Raw genomic sequence first — 25,910 nt, 5'->3', positions numbered from 1 at the left:
ATATGAGAAAAGGACAATATATGAAGAAAATATACTCAGCACATAAAATTGAGTGGGAAAAGGAAACTGTCAACAACACACACAAAAAAGACATGATAATGATAGCACTAAATTCATACCTATCCATAATTACCCTGAATATAAATGGACTAAATGCACCAATAAAGAGACACAGAGTGACAGAGTGGATTAAAAAACAAGATCCGTCTATATGCTGCCTACAAGAGACACACCTTAGACTTACAGACACAAACAAACTGAACCTCAAAGGATGGAAAAAAGTATATCAAGCAAACAACAATCAAAAAAGAGCAGGAGTACCAATATTCATTTCCAACAAAACAGACTTTAAAGTTAAATCCATCATAAAGGATAAGGAAGGACACTATATAAGGATTAAAGGGACAATACACCAAGAAGATAGAACCATATTAAATATTTATGCACCCAATGACAGGGCTGCAAGATACATAAAACAAACTCTATCAGCATTGAAAAGTGAGATCGACAGCTCCACAATAATAGCAGAAGACTTCAACACACTACTTTCGGTGAAGGACAGGACATTCAGAAAGAAGCTCAATAAAGACATGGAAGATCTAACTGTTCAGATCAACCAACTTGACCTCGTAGACACATACAGAACACTACACCCAACAGCAACCAAGTACACTTTCTTTTCTAGTGCACTTGGAACATTCTTTAGGATAACCACATATTAGGTCATAAAGCAAGCCTTAATAAAGCCTTAGCAGGATCCAAAACATTGAAATATTACAAAGCATCTTCTCTGACCATAAGGCCATAAAAGCTGAAATCAGTAACAGGAAAAGCAGGGAAAAGAAATCAAACACTTAGAAACTGAACAACACCCTGCTCAAAAAAGACTGGATTATGGAAGACATTAAGGATGGAATAAAGAAATTCAGAGAATCCAATGAGAATGAAAACACTTTCTATCAGAACCTTTGGGACACAACAAAAGCGGTGCTCAAAGGCCAATTTATATCAATAAATGCACACATTCAAAAAGAAGAATGGGCCCAAATCAGAGAATTATCCCTACAACTTGAACAAATAGAAAGAAAGCAACAAAAGAAATCCACAGGCACGAGAACACAAACAATAAAAATTAGAGCTGAACTAAATGAAATAGCAAACAGAAAAACAGTTGAAAGAATTAACAAGACCAAAAGCGGGTTTTTTGAAAAACTCAACAAAATTGATAAACCATTGGCCAAACTGACAAAAGAAAAACAGGAGAGGAAGCAAATAACCCAAATAAGAAATGAGATGGGCGATACTACAACAGACCCAACTAAAATTAAAATAATCATATCAGATTACTATGAAAAACTGTACTCCAACTAATTTGAAAACCTTGAAGAAATGGATGAATTCCTAGAAACACACTACCTAACTAAACTAACACAAAAAGAGGTAGAACAACTTAATAGACCCATAACAAAAGAAGAGATTGAAAAGGTAATCAAAAAGCTCCCAACAAAAAAAATCCCCGGTCCGGAGGGCTTCACTGCAGAGTTCCACCAAACTTTCAGAGAAGACTTAACACCACTACTACTAAAAGTATTTCAGAGCATAGAAGAGGACAGAATACTACCAAACTCATTCTATGAAGCCACCACATCCCTGATACCAAAATCAAGTAAAGACACCACAAGAAAAGAAAACTATAGACCTATATCTCTCATGAACGTATATGCGAAAATCCTCAACAAAATTCTAGCCAATAGAATTCAACAACATATCAAAAAAATAATTTGCCATGACCAAGTGGGATTCATACCAGGTATGCAGGGATGGTTCAACATTAAGAAAACAATGAATGTAAACCATCACATAAATAAAACAAAAGAATCACATGATTTTATCAATTGATGCAGAAAAGGCATTTGACAAAGTTCAACACTCATTCATGATAAAAACTCTCAGCAAAATAGGAATAGAAGGAAAATTCCTCAACATAATAAAGGGCATTTATACAAAGCCAACAGCCAACATCACCCTCAATGGAGAGTCTGAAAGCACTCCCACTGAGATCAGGAACCAGACAAAGATACCCTTTATCACTGCTCTTATTCAACACTGTGTTGGAGGTCCTAGCCAGAGCAATTAGGCTAGATAAAGAAATAAAGGGCATCCAGATTGGCAAGGAAGACGTAAAAGTATCCCTATATGCAGATGACATGATCTTATACACAGAAAACCCTAAGGAATCCTCCAGAAAACTACTGAAACTAATAAGAGGAGTTCAGCAGAGTATCGGGATACAAGATAAACATACAAAAATCAGCTGGATTCCTCTACACCAACAAAAAGAACATTGAAGAGGAAATCACCAAATCAATGCCATTTACTGTAGCCCCCAAAGAAGATAAAATACTTAGGAATGAATTTTACCAGAAATGTAAAAGACTTATACAAAGAAAACTACAGTATACTTCTGTAAGAAACCAAGAGAGACTTACATAAGTGGAAAAACATACCTTGCTTGTGGATAGGAAGACTTAACATTATAAAAATGTCTATTCTACCAAAAGCGATCTATACATTTAATGCAATTCCAATCCAAATCCCAACAACATTCTTTAATGAGATAGAGAAACAAATCACCAACTTCATATGGAAGGGAAAGAGGCCCCAGATAAATAAGGCATTACTGAAAAAGAAGAACAAAGTGGGAGGCCTTACTTTACCTGATTTTAGAACCTATTATACCGCCACAGTAGTCAAATCAGCCTGGTACTGGTACAACAACAGATACATGGACCAATGGAACAGAATTGAGAATCCAGACATAAATCCATCCACATATGAGCAGATGATATTTGACAAAGGCCCCAAAACAGTTAAATAGGAAAAGACAGTCTTTTTAACAAATGGTGCTGGCATAACTGGATATCCATCTGCAAAAAAATGAAACAAGACCCATACCTCACTCCATGCACAAAAACTAACTCAAAATGGATCAAAGACCCAAATATAAAATCTAAAACCATAAAGATCATGGCAGAAAAAATAGGGACAACGTTAGGAACTGTAATACATGGCATAAACAGTATACAAAACATTATTAAGAATGTAGAAGAAAAACTAGATAACTAAAAAACTAGGAGCTCCTAAAAATCAAACACCTGTGCTCATCCGAAGACTTCACCAAAAGAGTAAAAAGACTACCTACTGACTGGGAAAAAGTTCTTAGCTATGACATTTCTGATCAGCGCCTGATCTCTGAAATCTACATGATACTGCAAAAACTCAACTACAAAAAGACAAATAACCTAGTTAAAAAATGGGCAAAAGATATGAATAGACACTTCACTAAAGAAGACATTCAGGTAGCTAAGAGATATATGAGGAAATGTTCACGATCATTAGCCATTAGAGAAATGCAGATCAAAACTACAATGAGATTTCATCTCACTCCAACAAGGCTGCCATTAATCCAAAAAACACAAAATAATAAATGTTGGAGAAGCTGTGGAGAGATTGGAACACTTATGCACTTATGCTGGTGGGAATATAAAATGGTACAACCACTTTGGAAATCAATTTGGCGCTTCCTTAAAAAACTAGAAATAGAACTACCATACGATCCAGCAATTCCACTCCTTGGAATATATCCTAGAGAAATAAGAGCCTTTACACAAACAGATATATGCACACCCATGTTTACTGCAGCACTGTTTACAATAGCAAAAAGATGGAAGCAACCAAGGTGCTCAGCAATGGATGAATGGATAAATAAATTATGGTATGTTCACACAATGGAATACTACACAACAATAAAGAACAGTGAGGAATCTCTGAAACATTTCATGACATGGAGGAACCTGGAAGGCATTATGCTGAGCGAAATTAGTTGCAAAAGGACGAATATTGTATAAGACCACTATTATAAGAACTTGAGAAACAGTTTAAACTGAGAAGAAAACATTCTTTTGTGGTTATGAGAAGGGGGAGGGAGGGAGGGAGGGAGGGAGGGTGGGAGAGAGGCATTCACTAACTAGATAGTAGATAGGAACTACTTTAGGTAAAGGGAAAGATAGCACATTATAAAGAGGAGGTCAGCACAACTGGACTAAACCAAAAGCAAAGAAGTTTCCTGAATAAACTGAATGCTTCAAAGCCCAGCGTAGCAGGGGCAGGGGTCTGGGGACCATGGTTTCAGGGGACATCTAAGTCAATTGGCAGAATAAAATCTATTAAGAAAACATTCTGCATCTCACTTTGAAGAGTGGCATCTGGGGTCTTAAACACTAGCAAGCAGCCATCTAAGATGCATCAATTGGTCTCAACCCACCTGGATCAAAGGAGAATGAAGAACACCAAAGTCACACGATAACTATTAACCCAAGAGACAGAAAGGGCCACATGAACCAGAGACTACATCAGCCTGAGACCAGAAGAACTAGATGGTGCCCGGCTATAACCGATGACTGCCCTGACAGGGAACACAACAGAGAACCCCTGAGGGAGCAGGAGATCAGTGGGGTGCAGACCCCAAATTCTCATAAGACCAGACTTAATGGTCTGACTGAGACTAGAAGGACCCCGGTGGTCACGGCGCCCAGACCTTCTGTTGGCCTGGGACAGGAACCATTCCTGAAGCCAACTCTTCAGGCATGGACTGGACTGGACAATGGGTTGGAGAGGGATGCTGGTGAGGAGTGAGCTTCTTGGATCAGGTAGACTACTGAGACTACGTTGGCATCTCCTGCCTGGAGGGGAGATGAGAGAGTGCAGAGGGTTAGAAGCTGGCGAAATGGACGTGAAAAGAGAGAGTGGAGGGAGAGAGCGGGCTGTCTCATTAGGGGGAAAGTAACTGGGAGTGTGTAGCAAGGTGTATATGGGTTTTTGTGTGAGAGACTGACTTGATTTGTAAACTTTCACTTAAAGCACAATGAAAATTATATTAAAAAAATGTCTAATAGGCAGTTGGAAACTGGAGTATGCAGCACAGAAGGCTACTGGTAGGAATGATTTGGGAATCATCAGTGTCTTGGTGATAGGTGAAATTACACTCTTGAAATCACAAATGTCAGTGATTCTCCAGGAAGGGAGGGAAGGAACAAAGAGTATTTATCTGAGTCTTTTGGCACACCCATGTTCATTGCAGCATTGTTTACAATAGCAAAAAGATGGCAACAACCTAGATGCCCTCAAAAGATGAATGGATAAACAAACTCTGGTACATACACACAACGGAGTATTATCCAATGATAAAGAATAACGATGAATCTGTGAAGCATCTCATAACATGAACAAATCTGGAGGGCATTATGCCAAGTGAAATAAGTCAATCACAAAAGGATAAACATTGTATGAGACAGTTACTGTAAAAACTTATGAAAAGGTTTACACACAGGAAGAAACCATCTTTGATGGTTACTATGGAGGGGAGGCTTGGGGATTAGACCAAAAAAAAAAAAAAAAAAAAACCCCACTGCCACAGAGTCGATTCTGACTCATAGCCACCCTATAGGACAGAGTAGAACTACCCCAGAGTTTCCAAGAAACGTCTGTTGGATTCGAACTCCCGACCTTTCGGTTAGTAGCCGTAGCTCTTAACCACTGGTGAAGGGTAAGACAGTACACAATAGTGGCGAAACCAGCAAAACCTGTACATGGCAAGGTCATGGTAGCTCCAGAGACACATCCAAACTCCCTGAGGGACCAAATTGCTGGGCTGAGGGCTGTGGGGACCATGGTCTCAGGGAACATCTAGCTCAAATGGCATAACATAGTTTATAAATTGTTCTATAACCAGCTTTGATGAGTAGCGCATAGGGTCTTAAAAGCCTGTAAGTGGACATCCAGGATACTCTATCTAGGTCTCAGCCCTTCCGGAGCAAGGAAAAATGAAAAAAACTAGATACGAGGGGAAGATTAATCCAAAGAACTAATGGACCACATCTACCATGGCCTCCATGGCACAACTGGAGCCCAGCTACCACCACGGACTGCTCTGACAGGTATCACCATAGAGGGTCCTGGACAGAGCTGGAGAAAAATGCAGAACAAACTATCTAACTCAAAAAGAAAGATGAGAGTTACTGGCCTGACAGAGGCTGGAGAAACCCTGAAAGTATGGCCCCCGGACACCCTTTCAGCTCAGTAATTAAGTCACTCCTGAGGTTCAACCTTCACCAAAGACTGAACAGGCTCATGGAACAAAACAAGACTAAAGGGGCGTACCAGCCCTGGGGCACAGACTGGAAGGCAGGAAGGAAAGGAAAGCTGGTAATAAGGAATCCAGAGTTGAGAAGGGAGAGTATTGACATGTCATGGGATTGTTAACCAATGTCATAGAACAATGTGTGTACCATTTGATGAGAAACTAGTTAGTTCTGTAAACCTTCATCTAAAGGACAATTAAAAAAAAAAAAATCTTTTGGGAAGAGGGGGACTTTTTCACACATGCTCTCACCTTCCACCAACTGAGGGTTACACCTGTGAAAAGTGTAGAGACAGGGTTTAAAAAGTTAAGAACCATGACAATAAAATAAAAGTGTGCCAAGGTCACTCATAATCTTCTGATTTCAAAAGATTCAGATGTGAAGGTGAAGCAGATGAAGGAAGGATCACCCAGCCTTTTGTGATAAGACAATGTTTTAAAGGCAGTCTAAAAGGAAGTTTTCTTTTTTAAAATTGAGGGAAAGAAACAAGCACTTACAGAGAAAAAAAGGGAAAAAGAGAAGGTAAGCCTGTATTTTTAGGCCGTGGGAAAGGCAAATACAGCAAGATTCAGAAAGATGATGTATGGGGAAAATAATACCAAAAGCTACCATATACCATACACTATATGCCAGGCACTGCCCTAAATCTCTAAATGCATTACTCACTTTAAATCCTCCCAAAAGTCCTATGAGGCACAGGCTATTCCCCATTTTACAGACGAGGAAACAGACACAGGCGATAAAGAAATCTGACCAAGATCAAACAACTGGTAAGTAGCAGAGGTGAGGTGAGATTCCGACGTCTATTTCCAAAAGCAAATGAGCAAAATTAAAAATATTCATTAGAGTGAAATTTTTTTGCTTTTGAAATGGGACCACCTCTTGTAAAATACGGAGGGAGAAGATAATCTGGGGAAGAAAGAAAATTCTTGCTCTGAAAGCCACTCTCCTCCTCCAACCAGAGAGGAGCTGCGATGGGGGAGGGGCCTTGAGAGGCGAAAGGTCTGGAGCTGGAGCTCTGGAGAACGGGAAAGAACAAGCAGAGTCAAAACCAACTTGACCCCTGATGCACATATCCTTAAAGCCTGTGTATTCCACATTCCCATCCGAGTTAGAGGCCTACTGCAAGTCGAGCAAGGTTCTAGGCGCTGAAGAGATCCAATAAATAACTTCTCCGGGGTAACAGTCTCGAAAACAACTAACATCAATGACCACCGCAGACTCAGAAAAACCCACTCCTCCAGGGAACCCCTTCCGAAAGCTTTTAAGATTACACCCCAAGGCAATATCGGTTTTTCGAGTGGAGGGCTGCAGAAGCGGTCGGAAGGGCAATTCCTGCGTTAACTGGCTCCCAACCCGCGCCCGGACCATCTCGGGAAACGACATAGGGACGCGGAATGGTAGCCCAGAAGCTGCACCCGTGGGCGGCGGGAATGCGGCTACCTGAGTCCCTCGGCTGTCAGGCGCAGCCCTTCCCCCACCGGCTCTGCCGCCTCAGGTGGTCGCCTTCCGACTCTCTGGCTCTCCGGAGGCCGCCAGGCCCCCAGCGGGCACTACCGCGCCATGCAGCCTTTAAACCAGCAACCCTGCTCAGACGAGACCCTCACAGCAACTTACCCGTCTTGTTCGGCCCACAATAACCCGGGCTCCTTTCTGGACACTGAGGGTTCCCTGGCATTTCCACCAATGTCAGAGCGCAGTCAGGGCACGGAGGAGGGACTGAGCATGCAAGGCCAATCAGATCAGACGCAAGGCGCGTCCCGGCGCACATAACTAGTTCCCGCCTTTAGGAGGGCAAAAAAAAAAAACACGGTTGGCGCCAAACTTCCGTAGCCTTCAGTGAGTCTTAAGGGAAAGAGGCGGGGCCTATGCTGAAGGAGACGAAGGATGGGGCGGGGCTTCACTGCGGAAGGGGCGGGGACTGAGCGGAGCAGGGGTGGAGTCTGGGAGAAACTAATGAAAGAGAAAGTAAACCGTGAGAACCAAAACCCGTTGTGGTCTAGTCCATTAGGACTCATAGTCTTTATTCTACAAATTCTATTCAGAATCAGCTGTATACTAGACATGGTGTTGGGCGCTGGATCGATTACTACGAATAAACATTGTTCTTCGCCCTCTGCTGCCTTTCTGGATGATAAACCCAGTAAAAAACCCAGTGTCGCTTAGTCGATTCCGACAGAGTAAAACTGCCCCATAGAATTTCAAAGGAGCGCCTGGCGAATTCGAACTGCTGATCCTTTGGTTAGCAGCCATAGCACTTAACCACTACACCACCGGGCTTTCCCTTCTGGATAATAGGCAAACAATTTAGCCCTGGGTTTTGGGAGCTCTGAGAATGGGATACCAGACTAGTGGGGTGGAAGGGAGTAGAAAACTTTTTAAAGGATAAAATACCTGAATTGTCTCTTAGAACTTGTGGAAGCCAGAAAGAAGGGCCTGTGCCCTTGGTTGTTGGGAAGTAAAGCCACTTTTGGTTACATCATCTAGAGTCTCCCCACCTTGATTCCTAGCCCCTTCCACCCATTTGTCCATTTTGTTGTTGTTGGGCCCCCTGGAGTAGATTCCAACTCACTGTTGCTGTTGTTGTTAGGTGCCCTCCAGTTGGCTAGACTGGTAGCAGCCCTATGTGCAACAGAACAACAGAAGAAACGCTACCCAGTCCTCCACATTCTCAAAATCTTTGCTATATTTGGGCTCATTGTTGCAGCCACTGTGTCAGTCCACCTCCTTGAGGGTCTTCCTCTTTTCCCTGACCCTCTATGAAGCATGATGTCCTTCTCCAGGGACCAGTCCCTACTGATAACATGTCCAAAGTATGTAAGACAAAGTCTCGCCATCCTTGCTTCTGAGGAGCATTCTGACTGTACTTCTTCCAACACAAGTTTGTTCTTTCTTTTGGCAATCCACTGTATATTCAATATTCTTCACAAACGCATTCAAAGGCATCAATCCTTCTTTGGTTTTCCTTATTCATCATCCAGCTTTCACATACACATGATGCAACTGAAAACACCATGGCTTGGGTCACGTGCACCTTAGTACTCAAAGTGACACCTTTGCTCTTAGCAATTCAAAGAAGTCTTTTGCAGCAGATTTACCCAATGCAACACATACTTTGATTTCCTAACGGGTGTTGACCATGGGTCAATGTAAAATGAAATTCTTGACAACTTCAATATTTCCTACATTTATCATGATGGTGCTTGTTGGTCCAAGTTGTGAAGATTTCTGTTTTTTTTGTTGTTGTTGTTGAGGTGCAATCCATACTGAAAACCATTGTCTTTCATCCTCATCAGTAAGTGCTTCAAGTCCTCTTCACTTTCAGCAAGCAAGGTTGTGTCATCTGCGTATTGTAGGTTGTTAATGAGTCTTCCTCCAATCCTGATGCCCCATTCTTCTTCATATAGTCAAGCTTCTTAGATTATTTCCTCAACATACAGACTGAATAGGTATGGTGAAAGGATACAACCCTGACACACACCTTTTCTGATTTTAAACTACTCAGTATCCCCTTCTTCTGTTCAAACAACTGTCTCTTGGTCTATGTACAGGTTCTGCATGAGCACAATTAAGTGTTTTGGAATTCCCATTCTTCTCAATGTTACCCATAATTTGTTATAATCCACACAGTTCAAACTCATAAAAACCCATAAAACCCATTGCTGTGGAGTCAATTCTGATTCATAGCAACCCTATAGGACAGAGTAGAACTGCCCTACAGAGTATCCAAGGAGCGCGTGACGGATCCGAACGGCTGACCTTCTGGTTAGCAGCCATAGCACGCAACCACTACACCACCATGGTTTCCAACTCATAAGGTCCCTATCTTGCAAAGTACAACTGCCCCACTGAGTTTCCAAGACTGTAATCAGAGCAGATCAGAAGGCCTTTTTTCCCACCCAGCCACTGGTAGGTTGAACCATGCACCTTTTGGTTAGCAGCTAAGCACTTAACCATGACTTATTACATATTTTTTAATTGTTTCTAAATTTTTAACTTAGAAAATTAAATTTAATTAAAGTTAATTAATTTTTTTTCTTCCTTTTTGGAGACTATGTTCTGGGGAGTATGTCTTCCTAGATTCTCCCCCACCCAGCTTCACTTCTGACAAGTTAGACTGGCAAGCATTCCAGGTAGAAGGAATGGGAAAGAGTAGGGAGTGTGTAGGGCAACCACAAGGCTTCCATTGTTGCCAAAGCTTAAAGTGAGAAGTCCTGAGATGAGGGTGGGGGGGGCAGGGGTCAGGCCCTGCAGGGCCATATATACCAAGTTTTTTTCAAAAAGCTTGGAATTTCACACAATGGAATACTACGCATCGATAAAGAACAGTGACGAATCTGTGAAACATTTCATAACATGGAGGAACCTGGAAGGCATTATGCTGAGCGAAATTAGTCAGAGGCTAAAGGACAAATAAGAAAGAAAAAATTGCATAAGACCACTATTATAAGATCTTGAGAAATAGTATAAATTGAGAAGAACACATACTTTTGTGGTTACTAGTTTCTTTAGGTGGGGAGGGAGGGAGGGTGGGAGAGGGTTATTTACTGATTAGTTAGTAGATAAGAACTACTTTAGGTGAGGGAAGGGCAATACTCAATACACGGAAGGTCAGCTCAACTGGACTGGATCAAAAGCAAAGAAGTTTCCGGGATAAAATGAATGCTTCAAAGGTCAGCGGAGCAAGGGTGGGGGTTTGGGGACTGTGGCTTAAGGGGACTTCTAAGTCACTTGACGAAATAATTCTATTATGAAAACATTCTGCATCCCACTTTGAAATGTGGCGTCTGGGGTCTTAAATGCTAACAAGCGGCCATCTAAGATGCATCAATTGGTCTCAACCCACCTGGATCAAAGGAGAATGAAGAACACCAAGGTCACACGACAACTATGGGCCCAAGAGACAGAAAGGGCCACATGAACCAGAGACTTACATCATCCTGAGACCAGAAGAATTAGATGGTGCCTGGCCACAACCGATGACTGCCCTGACAGGGAACACAACAGAGAACCCCTGAGGGAGCAGGAGATCAGTGGGATGCAGACCCCAAATTCTCATAAAAAGACCATACTTAATGGTCTGACTGAGACTAGAGGAATCCCGGCGGTCATGGTCCCCAAAACTTCTGTTGGCCCAGGGCAGGAACCACTCCCGAAGAAAACTCATCAGACATGGACTGGACAATGGGTTGGAGAGAGATGCTGATGAAGAGTGAGCTACTTGTATCAGGTGGACACTTGAGACTGTGTTGGCATTTCCTGTCTGGAGGGGAGATAGGAGGGTAGAGAGGGTTGAAAGCTGGCAAAATTGTCAAGAAAGAAGAGACTGGAAGGGCTGACTCATTAGGGGGAGAGTAAGTGGGAGTATGGAGTAAGGTGTATATAAGCTTATATGTGACAGACTGACTTGATTTGTAAACGTTCACTTAAAGATCAATAAAAATTATTATTAAAAAAAAACAGGAAATTTGGTGAGAGCGCAACGACACAAACTTACAACAGCCATTTTCTAACTGTGCTGTTTTTATAGGCATAAACCACAACACAACTAAGTTCATGGACTCCAGTGGAACAAGCAAAATGACCCAAGACTGTGGTTCATAAATACAGTCGGCCCTCCTCATTCTTGGATTCCAAGGGTGGAAAATGCTCAGGAAAAAAAAAAATGTTCGTTGCTGACATTTACTATGTAGTTAGGCCTACGGTGGCTGCATCTGTACTAAACACGTAGACTTTTTTTTTTCTGTCATGATTCCCTAAACAATACAGTATAACAACTATTGACATAGCATTTACATGGTATTAGGTATTATAAATAATCTAGAGATTATTTAAAGTATATGGGAAGATGCAGGTAGGTTATATGCAAATACTACGCCATTTTATATATGGGACTTGAGTACCTGCGGACTGTGGTATTCAAGGGGGTCCTGGAACCAATTCCCTGTGGATAAGAAACACCATATATTATGTGTATTCCACAAACAACCTAAAGATGTCTTGACTAATAAGTAGCAATTAGATTATAATCTATAAATAACCCATGATGATGGATGGGCACATCTGCATAAACTGTGACAGGTAATTAAAAGCTACTGCAGAAAGTCAAAAAAAAAAAGCTTGGAATTTACCTTTAGGCGATGAAGTGTGGGAAACTACTGAAGGATTTTAAGCTCAGGGTTGTCATGATCTGTTTTGCATTTGTAAGATCTATTGGTCTTGAGAAGTATTTTAAGATTTTAAGTAGCCAAAGCTAGAGGTGATGGGGATCTGAAAATAGTAAATATGGACAGGAGGGGACAGATTTTAGAATATTTAGGAGATAAAATCAACAGAATTTAACAGTTGATTGAATATAGGTTTTCAGCATGGGTGAATAATGATGGCATTAGTAAAAAAAAAAAATTACTGGGCGAATATAGTACATATTTCCCGAAATAACTAAGATTTCCCCCAAAATTATCTCCTAAAGAAGGGTAACCTTAAGTTCAAGTTCTTACAAAATCTTTCATTTTACTGATACTTTCTTACTTTCATTGAACAGTGTTGTAGGGGAAAAGAATCACAAAGTTTAGTAAAGCAAAAAGAGAGCTTTGTTCATTATACATTCAGAAAGGGAAAAGTTGAGAAGCAGACAAGCACGCTGCCACAGTCATGTCTGCCTAAGTCCAGAGAACATTACAGAACAGGCAAGAATGGGAAAGCAGACAAGTATGCTGCCACAGCCACGTCTGTCCGAGTCCAAGGAAATACTACAGAACAAGCAAAAATGTGAAAACAGACAAGCACACTCCCACAGCCATGTCTGTCTGAGTCCAAAGAATATTACTCATCAGGATATATTAACACTACAAAATGGGCAAAACCATTGAAAGCTTCACCTTTTCACAGATTGGCTAGAAACTGTGATCTTGCATTTTAAATTGTCCTTCTCAACAATCACTGGTACAGGTTTCAGTAACGACAGTCAGGAGGATCTTCATTGGTCCAACAAATTTCTATTCACTAAATGTTAATAATCGGAAACCCTGGTGGGGTAGTGGTTAAGTGCTACGGCTGCTAACCAAGAGGTCAGCAGTTTGAATCCGACAGATGCTCCTTGGAAACTCTACCAGGTAGTTCTATTCTGTCCTATAGGGTCGCTGTGAGTCGGAATCAACTCAACGGCAGTGGGTTAAGTGTTAATAGAAAAAGACAAGAATGGAAAGTCTTTTGTGTTCTGGCTTATGTGACAAGTTCCCCAAAAGGTATTTTTCTTCCCTAAGTGATAATTTCCAAGATTGTCCCATCTAGTTTCTTTATCTCTGGACTCAGTTGATGTGTCCTTGTGAGTCCTTCTGAGCCCTTATGAGCTCTGCTCCAGCTGGGTCACATTCTCTATGCTCAAGAACAGGGAATAATGATTCCAATATTATTTCCTAAAGCAACAGAAAGTAGTGACTGGTTAAGAAAGACCTCATTTAACATCAATTTAGGATGTTAGAGGGGTCAGCTGAAAGAATCTATATTTTTCTAAGGAGACAAAGAAATATAACACAGTTAGTTTTTTTTTTTTTATTATGTAGTTTGAACTCATAATTGCAAATGTTACCAAAAAAAAAAGAAGCAATTCTTGAAGAAGAAGTCTGTGTACTGACACGGAGTGATCCCTAGGGTACTTGTACTCCACTCAGTTTTATTGTTAGTATTGACATTGTAATTTTGAAACTATTTAAATTGTAAGATAAAGAAATATGTAACATGTCAATATTTTTAGGAATCAAGTTTTTTTTGTGTGTGTGCTTTAGGTGCGAGTTTACAGCTGAAGTTAATTTCTCATACAAAAATTTATGTACATGTTGTAATGTGACCCTAGTTACAATCTCTATAATGTGACAGCATGCTCCCCCTTTCCACCACATGTTTCACGTGTCTATTCAATCAGCTCCTATCCCTTTCTGCCCTCTCATCCCGCCTCCAGACAGGAGTTGCCCATTTAGTCTCGTGTATCTACTTGAACTAAGAAGCACACTCTTCATGACTATTGTTTTGTTTACAGTCCAGTCTAGGTCTATGTCTGAAGTGGTGGCTTCAGGAATAGTTTTAGTTCTGGGTTGACAGAGAGTCTGGGGACCATGTCCTCTGGGGTTCCTCTAGAAGAACCAAGATTTTTTTTTTTAATGTATATTGTAGTTTAGATGAAGGTTTACAGAACAAACTAGTTTCTCATTAAATTGTTAGTACGCATATTGTTTTATAACATTGGTAACCACCCCCCCAACACGTCAACACTCTCTCTTCTCAACCTTAGGTTCCATATTACTAGCTTTCCTGTCCCGTCCTGCCTTCCAGTCCTTGCCCCAGGGCTGGTGTGCTCCTTTAGTCTCATTTTATTTTATGGACCTGTCCAATCTTTGGCTGAAGGGTGAACCTCGGGAGCAACATCATTGCTGAGCTGATATAGGGTGTCCAGGGGCCATACTCTTAGGGTTTCTCCAGCCTCTGTCAGGCCAGTAAGTCTGGTCGTTCTTTTTGAGTTAGGATTTTGTTCTACATTTTTCTCCAGCTCTGTCCAGGACCCTCTATGGTGATACCTGTCAGAGCAGTCCGTGGTGGTAGCTGGGCTCCAGTTGTGCCGTGGAGGCCATGGTAGATGTGGTCCATTAGTTCTTTGGATTAATCTTCCCCTCGTATCTTTAGTTTTTTTCATTTTTCCTTGCTTCGGAAGGGCTGAGACCTAGATAGAGTATCCTGGATGTCCGCTTACAGGCTTTTAAGACCCTATGCGCTACTCATCAAAGCTGGTTGTAGAACAATTTATAAACTATGTTATGCCATTTGAGCTAGATGTTCCCTGAGACCATGGTCCCCACAGCCCTCAGCCCAGCAATTTGGTCCCTCAGGGAGTTTGGATGTGTCTCTGGAGCTACCAATTTTGTTCTACATTTTTCTCCAGCTCTGTCCAGGACCCTCTATTGTGATACCCGCCAGAGCAATCAGTGGTGGTAGCCAGGCACTATCTAGTCGTACTGAACTCAATCTGGTGTAGGCCATGGTAGATGTGGTCCATTAGTCCTTCGGACTAATCTTTCCCTTGTATTTTTAGTTTTCTTCATTCTTCCTTGCACCCAAAGGGCTGAGACCAATAGAATATCCTAGATGGCTGCTCACAGGCTTTTAAGACTCCAGACACTACTCATGAGTCAGAATCGACTTGACAGCACTGGGTTTGTTTTTTTTTGGGGGGGGGGGTTAGACACTACTCACCAAAGTAGGATGTAGAACATTTTCTTTATATACTATGTTATGCCAATTGAGCTAGATGTTCCCTGAGACCATGGTCCCCAAAGCCCTCAGCCCAGCAATTCGGTCCCTCAGGAAGTTTGGATATACCTATGGAGCTTCTATGACCTTGCCTTGTACAAGTTGTTGTGGTTTCCCCAGTATTGTGTACTGTCTTACCCTTCACCAAAGTTTTCACTTATCTATTGTCTATTAAGTGTTTTTCCATCCCCACCCACCCTCCTCGTAACCATCAGAGATTGTTTCTTTTTGTACAACCTTTTCATGAGTTTTTACAGTAGAGATTTCACACAATATTTGTCCTCTTGTGATTGGGTTTTTTCACTCAGCATGATGCCCTCCAGACTCATCCATGTTATGTTATGAGGTGCTTCACAGTTTCATCGTTGTTCTTTATCATTGCACAATACTCCATTGCATGTATGTACCACAGTTTGTTTATCCATTCATCTGTTGATGGACATCTAGGTTGTTTGCACCTTTTTGTTATTGTGAACAATGCTGCAATGAACATGAGTATGCGTATGCCTATTTGTGTGACGACTCTTATTTCTGTAGGATATATTCCCAGGAGTGGGATTGCTGGATCATATGGCATTTCTATTTCTAGCTTTCTAAAGAAGTGCCATATCACCTTCCAAAATGGTTGTATCATTTTGCATTCCCACCAGCAGCTTATAGGAGTTCCTATCTCCCCACAGTCACTCCAACATTTGTTATTCCCTGTTGTTTTGATTCATGTCGATAATGTTGAGGTGAGATGGTATCTCGTCATGGTTTTGATTTGCACATCTGTAATGGCTAGTGAGTCGGAATCGACTCTATGACACTGGGTTTGGTTTTTGGTTAATGGCTAGTGATCACTAGCATTTCTTCATGTGTCTGTTGGCCACTTGAATGTCTTCTTTGGTGAAGTGTCTGTTCGTTTCCTTTGCCCATTTTTTAATTGGATTATTTGTCTTTTTGTTGTAGGGGTGTTGGATTTTCTTGTAGATTTTAGAGATTAGACCTTTGTTTCCTTCGTAATAAGCAAAATTTTTTTCCCAGTCTGTAGGTTCTCTTTTTACTCTTTTGGTGAAGCCTTTTGATGAGCTTAAGTGTTTAATTTTTAGAGGATCCCAGTTATCTACCTTATGTTTTGGAGTTTATGTTAGAGTTGGTTGCGGTTTGTATCCTGTTATTGCCGTGTATTAGGGCCTCTAGTGTTGATCCTATTTTTTCTTCTATGAACTTCATAGTTTTTGGCCTTTGATCCATTTTGAATTAGTTTTTATATATGGTGTGAGATATGGATCCTGCTTCATTTTTTTTGCAGGTGGACTTCCAGTTTTGCCTGTACCATTTGTTAAAAAGATTGTCTTTTCATCATTTGATGGGCTTTGGGCCCTCGTTGAATATCAGGTGAGCATACGTGGGTGGATTTATACCTGGGTTCTCAATTCTGTTCCACTGGTCGATGTATCTGTCCTTGTACCAGCACCAGGCTGTTCTGACTGCCATAGCTGTATAGGGACCAAGATTTTTAAAGAAAGAGAAAAGAAATCCAGACTTACAAAGTTAAGAGAAAAATTATGTTCTATTAGTTGTGAAGTGGAAATGTCAACATGAACTCATGTAAAAATACCTGTCTGTTGAAAGGGTCTAGAAGCAATAATACTCTAACAGCAATACCCCAATATCACACCTAAGACCCAGATCGTGATTTCTAAACACTATTTCCTACTAAAAGGGAGATCTCCTGCAGGGATTCTTCATTGATCAAACAGATAGTCTCCAAGAAGGAGCAAATGTAAGATATCCAGTACTCCGAATGTGAGTACTAGTGGCTAGGGTTAACATTTCCTGTGATAGTATTATATATGATTTCAAAAAGTTCTTTCACTCAAATAATTTAGGTGAGAGTGTTCTGGAAAATTCTGTTAGAAATTTCAAAAAGTGGATCTAATTGTGGTAGAGAAAGATGACTGCAACTTCTTTGCTACTCCCTGTTGAGAGATGGAGTCTGAATCTCCTCACCTTGAATCTGGCCTGGCCTTAATGAATTGCTTGACCAATAGAATGCAATGAGAGTGATATTCTAAGATTTCCAAGGCTAGTTCATAAGAAGCTTTGCAGCTTCCTGGATAGAAGCTGCAAAGCTTCTTATAGCTTCTGGAATACACTCTCTCTCTAGGAAACCTGAGCCACCATTTTAAAAAAATATGACTACCATGAGACCGCCATGCAAGAGAAGCCACATGAAGGCATTTCAGTTGACACTTCCAGCTGAGCCCAACCTTCTAGCCATCCCAATCAAGGTACTAGACATATGAGTGAAGCTGTCTCATATCCTCTAGGCCAGTCCATACACTAGCTGAACAACACCGAATGATCTCAGCAAACACCTCATGGAACAGAATTGCTCGGTTGAGCCCTGTCAAATTCCTGATCCCCCATATTGTGAAATATTATAAAGTGGCTCTTTTAAGCCATTTAACTTTCAGGCGATTTGTTACACAGCATAACTGGAACAGTAATAATGATATAGCATGTAGAGTTTTATTAAAATGTGAAAAAAAAGAGCCAGAGGAGGATGTTAATTAATGATTGGTTAACATAAATTAATCAGCCCCATTTACAAAATGTTGTTATTGTTAGCTGCCATCAAGTTGGCCCTTCCCTGCTGCTTGGTCCTGTGCAATCCCCATGATTGGTCACCATTGTGATTTATTGGGTTTTCATTGGCTGATTTTCAAAAGTAGATTACGAGGCCAGCCCAACTTAGCCCACCTTAGTCTGGAAGCTCCACTGAATACTGTTCAGCATCGTAGCAACACACAAGCCTCCAATGATAGACGAGTGGTGGCTGCACATGAGGTACATTGGCTTGGAATGAAAGTGAGCCTTCTGCATGGAAGGCAAGAATTCTACCACTGAACCATCAAGGCCTCTTGTTTACAAACTACAGTCACATTATTTTCAATTGCATTTATATATGTAATACATTTGACCTGTTTTTTAAACACTTCAAATTACTGACAGGACAAACAAAAACCCTGACAAATAAAGCTTTCCTATGTACCTCAACAACTCCTATGATTCTAATAAGTTCAGTGAATAAATGCAGTGAATCTCAAATCCTCTTAGACATTCTAATACTTTCAGCAAATATAGTCAACGTTTCTTACTTTTCAACTTAAAATCAAAAGTCTATACAAACTAAAATCAATGAACTTATCTGCATTTCAAAATAATACAACCACTAGAAAAGAGGGAGGGGAAGGGCTAATTAAAGCAACTTTGAAACACAGTAGCTTTACTATATACAGCCTCAATCTAAAAAGAAAACGAAACACATCACAAAACTGCCAACAAATCTTAATTGCCATTTAGTAACCGAGAGTATATTGCCTGTGTTTTAAGACTTAGAATATGTGATGGTTCCAGTTTCTGCACATCTTCACCAGGACTTGTTATTTCTTTTTTTATTATAGCAGTTCTAATGGGTGTGAAATGGTATCTGTTATGTATGGTTTCTTTATGCTCTCAAATCACATCTGATTCTACAGTGTTCTTAAGACACATATGTGTAAGTCACTATTATATATGCTTCTATAATGCTCTTTATGCAGTTTTTTTTTCTTTTTTTAAATTTATTATTGTACTTTAGATGCAGGTTTACAGAACAAACTAGCTTCTCATTAAACAATTAGTAAACATATTCTTTTGTGACATTGGTTACCAATCCCACGAGTTATAATGTTTTTATAATGATTTTAAACACCTATGTATTCGTCTCTTATAATGTGAAGGTAGAAATACAGAATTTCTGAATTTAGAAATAGAAGCATATATTTCTGCAGTGCTCTCTAACCATTAGCTGTAAGTCATTTGAAAGTTGTTTTAACCTTGGAAATAGATAAAATATGTCATAAACAACTTTCTGAACTTAGGCTGTACACCTGCACTCTGTGATAATGAAATGCAACATTAATCAAACATCTATAAATTAACAAAACATAAATATATCACTAAACAAGTCTCATAATTTTTAATTAGCTTGGCCTTCAAGCATATGCAGTAAACAAGAACATAAATATGTCATGCCCTAATTGGCAATAATTCATATCTTTATAAATCAGCAAAATATTAATGTATCTGTGGCCTTTCTAGACAGTCTTGTGACTCCCACACAATGATTGGGTGGGACTATGCAAATAAGGTGCTTGGGGCCCACCAAGGGGATTGGACAGCTTCTTGCTGATGCAAATAAGGTATATGGACCCTGTGATGGTTAAGGTTCTGTGTCATCTTGGCACTCCTCAGTGGTTTGGCAGTTGTGTGATGATATAATTTGGCAGTTATATAATGAAGTAGTCAGTCCCCATTTTGTGGTCTGATGTGATTGTCCTCTGTTTTGTGGTCTGATGTAATTATCCTCCATTTTGTGATGTGTTATAAATTCTAGCCTCTATGTCTGTGGGTATGGTCCCATTTGGGAGTGAGTTGTCTGTTATATGAATGACACAGAACTAGGGTGAGATGTATCTTGAGTCATTACCTTACTAGAAGGTGTAACTTAAGTCACTACCCTTACCCCAGTCACCACCCTTACCACTTTTTCAAGTCACACCCTTGCACTGCCTTGCTCAAGTAAGAGGAGTTTCCTTGAGGGTATGCTTTGCATCCAATATATATATGGAGCCCTGGTGGCATGGTTAAGAGCTGTAACTGCTACTCAAAACGTCAACAGTTTGAATCCATCAGCCACTCCTTGGAAACCCTGTGGGGCAGTTCTACTCTGTCCTATAGGGTCTTTATGAGTTGGAATCAATTCGACAGCAACATATGTATGTATGTATGTGTGAATGCTCTGGCAAAGCTCTCTCTCTTGTTCTGGATCCTGCATCTGGCTCCTCATCCTCTGACCTCTGGTTCTTGGAACTTGAGCCAGCAGCCTGTTGTCTGATCTGATTCACCAGCTTCCACAGCCTTGTGGGCCAACCACATATCAACTGACCCGCTGATTTGGGCTACCTAGCCCCTGCAGCTATGTGGGTTGAGAGAAGCCTCCAGCCTGGTACTTGACCCATCGATTTGGAACTTGCCAGCCTCAACAACTGAGTGAGCCATTTCTTTGATGGTCTGTGAGTTCTGTGAGAAGTTGCAGTGAATTATGGAACCCAAAGACGGGAGGGAGAGTACTGAGGGGTGGAGGAGTAGTTGATGTTAAAGATGATGTAGTGGTACAGCAGTTTGGAAAAGTTGGACATTTCAGACATCTTTAACCTCCACCTCATAGGAACCAGCTTTGTGCTGATCCTTCCATAGGCAATTATTCATTCAATGTCATATAGCAATGCCCTTAATTGGCAACAAAACATACCAGTTATAATTGAACATGACAGCCCATATAATATATAAACCCATGGATTTCTGCTCATTTTCAGAGAAGAAGGCAGAAGCAAAAAGTTTCCCTGGCTCTCTGTCTGAAGACTGAGAGCCTGCTGAGATACTGCTTGCCACAACTGACCTCAGACCCTGGCTATGGGGGATCTTCTCTGAGTTTGCGGGGTCATCATATCCCTCTTTGAGACTACTCAAAGGTAAAATCTGAAGAATCTAAAGGTTTGTACTCTGACGTTTAAAACAAAATTAAGAAACCAGAAAACCCAGTGCCCTTGAGTCGATTCCGACTCATAGCGGCCCTATAGGACAGAGTAGAACTGCCCCATAGAGTTTCCAAGGAGCGCCTGGCGGATTCGAACTGCTGACCCTTTGGTTAGCAGCCGCAGCACTTAACCACCGTGCCACCAGGGTCTCCAAACTAACATTACAATGCTTAATTCTGATTCTCCAATGCTACCTGAATGTGTTGAGGTCTTGCTTTTGTGCCTTGCCATGATGAACTTGCAATAAACTAAATGATTTATCCATGGCAACTTGAGCAATTCTTTATTTATTCTTATGATAAAATCCTCCAAGACAGTATCTCATTGTGGTTTAAATTTGCATTTCTTAATATGACTAATGAAATTGAGCATCTTCCATGTGCTTATTAGTCATTCATGTATCTTCATTGGTAAAATATATATACAATTATTTTGCCCACTTAAAAAATTTGTTTGTCTTCCTATTATTGAATTGTAGGAGTTCTGGATACAAGTCCTTATCAGATATATAATTAACAAATATTTTCTCCTACATTTTTACTCGTCTTTTCAATTTCTTAATGGTGTCTTTTGAAGTGTAAAAGTTTTTAATTTCGATGGAGTCCAATTTATCAAATTTTTCTTTTAGTGATTGTGATTTTGATAGTCTATGTAAAAACTCTTTGCTTAGCCCAAAGTCCATAAGATTTTGATCTTTGTTTTATAGTTTTATGAACAGCTGAATCATGCAATATCCTATGATTACATTTCCTTACTTACACAACTTTTTACTTCTCCTGAAATAGTTAATAAGTTTCTCTTTCTTTTTTTCCTTTTTTTTTTATTTAGTTGTTTATGAACTGTACACACTATTTCAATCCCTCAATACATTTAAACACAATAAGTAATCTATTAATTTGGACCAATTAAGCAATATCTTGATAAATGGAGAAAATATTGAAGTTGTCGAGGATTTCATTTTATTTATTAGTTTTATTTCTATATTTTTAAAATTTATTTTATTGTCCTTTGGGTGAAAGTTTACAGAACAAATTAGTTTCTCATTAAACATTTAATACACAAATTGTTTTGCGGCATTGGTTGCCAACCCTATGTCAGTACTCTCCTCTTCTGTACCCCAGGTTCCCTGTGTCCATTTTTCCAGTTTTTCTGTCTTTTCCTGCCTTCTTGCCTTTGCTTTTCAGCTGGTGTGCCCATTAGTCTCATGCACATGAATCAACTACGAAGCACGTTCTTCATGTGTTATTGTCATTGAGTTGATTCTGACTCATAGCGACCCTATAGGACAGGGTAGAACTTCCCCATAGGGTTTCCAAGGATTTGAACTGCCAACCTTTTGATTATCAGCCACAGCTCTTAACCACTGCACCGCTAGGGCTCCCTGTCTAATCTTTGGCTGAAGGGTGAACCTCAGGAGTGACTTCACTACTGAGTTAAAAGGCTGTCCAGGGCCATACTCTTGGGTTTCTCTAGTATCTGTCAGACCAGCAAGCCTGGTCTTTTTGTGCGAATGTGTGAATTTGATTTTTGTTCTACATTTTTCTCTCCCTCTGTCCAGGACCCTCTATTGTGATCCCTGCCAGAGCAGTCAGTGGTGGTAACTGGGCACCATTTTGTTGTTCTGGGCTCAGTCTGGTGGAGGTTGTGGTAGTTGTGGTCCAGTAGTGCTTCAGACTAATCTTTCCCTTGTGTTTCTTTGGCTTTCTTCATTCTCCTTTGTTCCAGCCTGGATGGGACCAGTAGATGTATCTTAGATGGCTGCTCACAGGCATTTAAGACCCTAGACACTGCTCACCACAGTCAAATATAGAACATACTCTTTATAGACTGTTACACCAATTTAGCAAGAGGTTCCCTGAGACCATAGTCCCTAGCCCTCAGCCCAGTAATTTGGTTCCTCAGCGTGTTTGGATGTATCCGTGAAGCTTTGCCCTGGTCAAGTGCTGACTTAACCAGTATTGTGTACTGTCTTATCCTTCACCAAAGTTGCCACTTATCTATTGTCTAGTGTTTTTCCCTCCTTTTTACCCCCCCTCGTGACGATCAGAGATTGTTTATTTCTGTGTGTAAACTTTTTCATGAGTTTTTATAGTAGTGTTCTCATACACTATTCATTCTTTTATGATTGACTTATTTCACTCAGCATAATACCCTCCAGATTCATCCATGTTGTGAGATGTTTCACAGATTCATCATTGTTCTTTATCATTGCATAGAATTCCATCGTGTGTATGTACTACAGTTTGTCCATCCATTCTTCTGCTGATGGGCACTCGAGTTGTTTCCCACTTTTTGCTATTGTGAATAATACTACAATGACATGGGTGTGCACATGGTCTTTGTGTGACAGCTCTTGTTCCTCTAGGATATATTAAGGATTTCATTTTACTTGAATCCACAATCAATACCCATGGAAGCAGCAGTCAAGAAATCAAACGTCGCATTGCATTGGGCAAATCTGCTGCAAAATACCTCTTTGAAAAGCAAAGATGTCACTTTGAGGATTAAGGTGCACCTGACCCAAGCCATGTATTTTCAGTTGCCTCATACGCATGTGAAAGCTGGACAATAAATAAGGAAGGCCAAAGAAGAATTGATACCTTTGAATTATGGTGTTGGCAAAGAATATTGAATATACCATGGACTGCCAGAAGAATGAACAAATCTGTCTTGGAAGAAGCACAGCCAGGATACTTCTTAGAATCGAGGATGGCGAGACTTCGTCTTATGTACTTCGGACATGCTGTCAGGAGAGATCAGTCTCTGAAGGATGGACATCATGCTTGGTAGAGAGTCAACAAAAGAGAGGAAGACCCTCAATAAGATGGAATGACACAGTGACCGCAACAATGAGCTCAAGCATAGCAAAGATTGTGAGGATGGTGCAGGACTGGGCAGTGTTTCTGTTTTACATAGGGTCATTATAAGTTGGGATGGATTTGAGGTCACCAAAAACAAGAATAATTAATTTAGTCAGCTCTTAATATTCCTGCTGCTGCTCAGTTGAAAGTCTTGAGATCGCTCATGACAGTCATCCTGAGATTTTACTTCACCTTTTTCTTTGTGTACTGAATCCCTCGTTTTCATTTTTCTTTTTTCTTGGTTTACACCCTTTTATAAGAATCCCCTCTTTCAAAAGATTCCTGATAAGGGAAGCATGATAACAGCACAAGCACATTTTTGAGGCCTTTTGTGTCTTATAAAATGTTACAATGGATTGATAGTTAGCAGGGTATTTCATTTTAGATTAAATTCTTCCACCAACCAACTCAGTGCCACCAAGTTGATTCCAACTCATAGTGACCCCACAGGATGGAGTAGAACTGCCCCATATGGTTTCCAAGGAGCACATGGTAGATTTGAACTGCCAATCCTTTGGTTAACAGCCGAGCTCTTAATCACTACACTACCAAGATTTCCCAAAGGCTTGAAATTTTCTGTGTTGCTGTTAAGTCGAACATCAATCTGATTTTTGATCCTTCTCTCCTATGTTACTTCTCTTTCTCCTCTCTTGTTCTTTCTAGTGGATTCTTACAAGCTTCTCTTAGTCCCCAGTGCTCTTTAATGATAATCTACTTGGATGTGGGTGTTTTTTCATTCATTGTGGTGCTATATACTCAGAGAATTCTCTCAATCTTCTTAGAAATGTTCTTATATTATCTATTTGGAAATTTATTCTGCATCATTTCCCAGTTCACTCTTCTGGAAGGTCTTGGTTGAATGTGAGATTTCCCAGAAGCAAACATTCAAACTCTAAGAATTCAAATTCGAATATGTTAAATTTTTTTTTTTGAATCCTACTACAGGCATTGTTCTTTAGCTTGCCATTTTCACTTAAATAATATATTTTGGAGATCTACCCATGTCAGTACAGAAAGACCTATCCCTCTTTTTTAGAGGTACAATTTACACAAAGTGCCCAAATCTTAAGTGTACAATTGTTTGTCTTTTACATATATATCTACACAGGTAACGACCTCCCAGTGAAGATTTGAAACATTTCCATCACCTAGTAGACGCCCTCATGCCCCTTCTCAGGGAATAATACTTCTGAAAGGCAACTGGTAGTCTGTCTTTATCACCAGTTTTGCTCGTTATTGAACTTCATGTAAATGCTGTTTTTCTCTTCTACCCTCCCCTTTTTTAATGGCTTCAACATTCTATAACGTATATACCATACTCCATTTAAGTATTTCTGGACTGTTAAACATTTATTTTCAATATTTATATTAAGGACGAAGCCCTGGTGGTGCGACGGTTAAGAGCTGGCCGCTAACCAAAGCGTCGACAATTTGAATCCACCGCTCCTTGGAAACCCTATAGGGCAGCTCTACTCTGTCTTATAGGGTCGCTATGAGTCGGAAGCGACTCAATGGCAATGGGGGGGCTGTAGTAAGAATGCTGCAAGGGGTGCGCTTATCACGATTAAGTGCGAATTTCCGTAGCGTTCTAGAAGTACAATTACTAAAAGAGGTTCCCCTTGATCCGCTTTTCTTTCACATCCTATCTTTTTGTGTGTTACGTGTGGGGTAGTCTTGGTGGGTTGAGGATCGCATGCCCCTAGGGGCTTGCTTCTAGGGCCTCGCACAATCTTCCGCCTTGCTCTCCCGCCACACACTAGCCAGCGGTCTCCGCGGCCGTATCACTGCGTGTATCCGACCATCATAACCGCAGCCGTTTCTGATTAGATTCTTCTTCCGGAATTGGCGCGACAGAGACGTCCAACGTTTCCGCCGCCGCTCAGCCGGGGGCCAGGCCACCCCGCCGTTGCTGTCGC

At 40.6% G+C, this 25,910-nt stretch overlaps 1 protein-coding gene across 4 annotated transcripts in view; it reads right to left on the bottom strand.

The window, feature by feature from the left end:
- Positions 1-7,912, bottom strand: part of CASP8AP2 (caspase 8 associated protein 2) — a 46,563-nt gene extending 38,651 nt beyond the window's left edge. For 3 of the 4 annotated variants that reach the window (XM_049897307.1, XM_049897322.1, XM_049897332.1), the window contains exon 1: positions 7,818-7,912. The gene's annotated coding sequence lies outside the window, so the exon portion shown is untranslated. Of the gene's footprint in view, positions 1-7,643; positions 7,788-7,817 lie in introns of those variants that run through there. The other variant, XM_049897312.1, reaches the window with a different exon arrangement.
- Between the last annotated feature and the right edge of the window lie 17,998 nt (positions 7,913-25,910).

The sequence above is a fragment of the Elephas maximus genome, chromosome 1 (assembly GCF_024166365.1).
Source record: "Elephas maximus indicus isolate mEleMax1 chromosome 1, mEleMax1 primary haplotype, whole genome shotgun sequence".
In the NCBI taxonomy this organism is placed as follows: domain Eukaryota; kingdom Metazoa; phylum Chordata; class Mammalia; order Proboscidea; family Elephantidae; genus Elephas; species Elephas maximus.
Note: the sequence above shows the minus strand (reverse complement) of the source record. Positions and strands in the feature narration are given on the sequence as shown.